This window comes from Diospyros lotus, chromosome 8 (genome assembly GCF_014633365.1).
Source record: "Diospyros lotus cultivar Yz01 chromosome 8, ASM1463336v1, whole genome shotgun sequence".
Taxonomy (NCBI): Eukaryota; Viridiplantae; Streptophyta; class Magnoliopsida; order Ericales; family Ebenaceae; genus Diospyros; species Diospyros lotus.
In genome coordinates, this window is record NC_068345.1 from 9,182,841 (window position 1) to 9,185,956 (window position 3,116).

Below are 3,116 nucleotides of genomic sequence, written 5' to 3' on the forward strand. Positions count from 1 at the left end.
ATCAAAGAGTGTACATATATTTATATTTATTTGATTATTTACTTGCCTCGTAGAGTAGAATTTAGAGAGAAAGAATAAGATGCTAGTTTTAACTCCATTAAAAAGGCATTAAAGGGAAAGAAAGAGAGAAGGTGAAGCGTTAAGATTAGGGTTGTAATTGAGCTGAGTTGAGCTTTGCTTTGCTCAAGCTAAACTAGTTAGGAAAAAGTTAGCTCAAAATTCTGTTTGAGCTTAAGCTCATTAAGGATTTACTAAGCTTGAGTTTGCCAACAACTCTCAAGCTTGAGCCAACTCGTTTAACATAATAAACTAGTTTCTGCTAAGCCAAACTTGATCTCAAGCTCAAGCTCGATAGTAGAAGAACTACTATAGTTACAAGAAAATAAAGTAGTGGTGCAGACAGATGGTGGAGGTAATGATGAAGGTGACGAAAGCAGTGAGAGTGAAAAAGAGGCATTGATGACAAGGGAAATGGATTGTAGAAGTGGCAAGAATGGGGGAGAAGGATAGCGTCAACGATGAGAATGACAAGAAGGAAAAGACGAATGGTGGATGCAGGAAGAATGGTGAGAAGGAGGTGTCGATGACAAGGAAGGCAGATGGCGAAGGCGACAATAGCAAGATCGATGGCTAGGGGGACGAATTGTGCAGGCGACTTAGATTCGACCTATAGAGATTCAAAAATCAACAAATGGAGAAGAAAAAAGAAGGTTTGGGATTAAATCCAAACCAAGAATAGAGATGAAATTTTTTTCAGTCTTTACTTCCGTTTTTGAGACAAATGTTTGCTTAGAGACGAAAAACTTTGGTCCCTAAATCCATTTTTTGAAGCATTTTCAATTAAAAAGTAATATTTTGAAGATAAACGAAAAAAATTCTATCTCCATTAAAAAATAATATTAAAATAATTATAAAAAATATTTTATTTGCGAGCTTGTTTACGAACTTATTCGAGAGCTTTGTTTGCCACTCAAATGGAGTCGAATTTTATCTTTTTTTTTTTTTTTATGACTCGCTTGACTAATCTTGGGGAGAGCGACCTTCCTCATTGGTTTACCTTTTAGGTAAATTTGGATGTGGTCATAATCTATACACGCTCGGAATAGACTTTTGAGAAACAACTACCCTTCCCGTAGACCCTACCTTTACATCGTGCGAACGGGACTCCCAGATGGGTTACAAGGCACTCCATAACTCTGCCTCCACGTGGACAATTTGCCTTCCAAACTTACCGTTGCCTTCTAGCTAATGCTGCATTCCAGTAATAATTCTGTTTTTCAAGACGTCACAAGGATTTGAATCTTCGATACTCCTATTATTTTCTTTGTGCTTTACCTATGTGCCATGTCTGTGGAGGTAGAGTTGAGCTTTATCTTGCTCAAGCTTGTACTCATCTATGAGTCAAACTCCAAATTGGAGATCAAGCTTAGTTCATTTATAACATGAGCTGAACACAAATGAACTTTTACTAGGTCAAATGTCGAGCCATTGAGAAATGACTTGGCTTATTTACAATCCTAATTGAGACGTGAGGAAGCAATAAATTATACACACTTAAAAGCCAATCTTCAAAATATAAAAAAACCAAGCAACAATGAAGTAGAAAATGTAAGAGATGTTTAACAAGAATAACCATATTTATAATAAGTGATCTCTTAATAGAGATCGATAATGATCTCATGGCTGTGATTCAAGATTACTCTTATGATAATTCTTCACAACATCATCTCGAAATAATTAAAAATTAAATTATTTAAAGTTTGAACAAAAATAAAAAGTAAAATAATAGAAAACATATAACGTATAGAATTTATTAATAATAAATAAATAATATTATAAAATATAAAAATATTAATAAAGGATCCAATAATTCGTCTCTTTTACGGCTCCTATTCTGGTCCAGGGACAGCACGGACCAAGGCAAGGCTACAAGTTACAACCACCAAACTTAGGAGACCACCCAAAACTGTAAATTTAAGACAAACTAAGGCCATACATTAATTCAAAGTCGGTATTTTTAATTATTTCTTTATTTATATAATAAGTTCATGTTTTTGCCCTAATTCTTGGTAGGGTTTCCTCTCTCTCTCTCTCGCTCTCTCTTCATTCGGTTGCTTTATATATTCGTGCCCTCTTAAGGCCATTCCTTCCATCTACCTCTCACCCACGCCGACTGCTCCCTGTCCGCTCTCTCTCTCTCCTTTCTCTATTTTTCTCTTACCCTCTCAGGTACATGCATGGCTTCAGTTCTTTTTGAATTTGTTATCGTATTGATTTCTATCGGTTTGATCTTTGAATCGCTTTTTGTTGTTGTTGTTGTTTGTTTGGGGGTCATCGGAGTTATATGATGTGTTTATTTGATTATTGACTTCGGAGTTTTAGATCAGTCAATATTTTCGTTCTTTATGATGGTGTTCCTTTGATTCGGAATGAACTTGAGATCTATTGAAACGATTTGGCGTTGACGCAGGATCAGATCTTGATGGATCTTAGTTCTATTTCTTGAGGTTGTCGGGAAGATTGTTTTGAACTTTAGATCTATTAATTTTGCGTTTGAATTTTGCTCATATCTCTCTTTTGGGGGGTTTCGGGAACAAAAAGTGGTGATCGGCTTGGCTATATTATGTAAAAAAATTTCGGGCTTGAATACTTGTTTTCTTCCGGAACACCGATTATTCGTTAGGAATGTGTAAAACAACTTTCTTCAGCAAGCAAGCATCTTTTGTCATTTTCTAAGATCTCAATGAAGCGAGTTGCCGACCCATTTCTATTTGAAGCGGGAATTACGCATGATTGTTCTAATAAACAGAAGAGTAAAAAAAGGAAAAAGAACAGAAAATTCTTGCAGTCTTTCTCCTATACAAGACGTTCATCTCCGCAATTGCTTTGTAGTTCCCAAAATTATTTACAGATAAGTCAAGTAATCATGGTTTATTTTTTTTATTTTCTATTGAATTTAAGCATTTATCTTTTTCCATAATAATCATACTATACATCGTTGTATAAATTATTCAGTTGTCTTATAGCGTGTAAAGAAATTTATGGCCCAAATTGACTCTGCAAACTGCTATCATTTTTTAAGGTGGAGTTCCATACGGTTTCACTGAGTTACAATT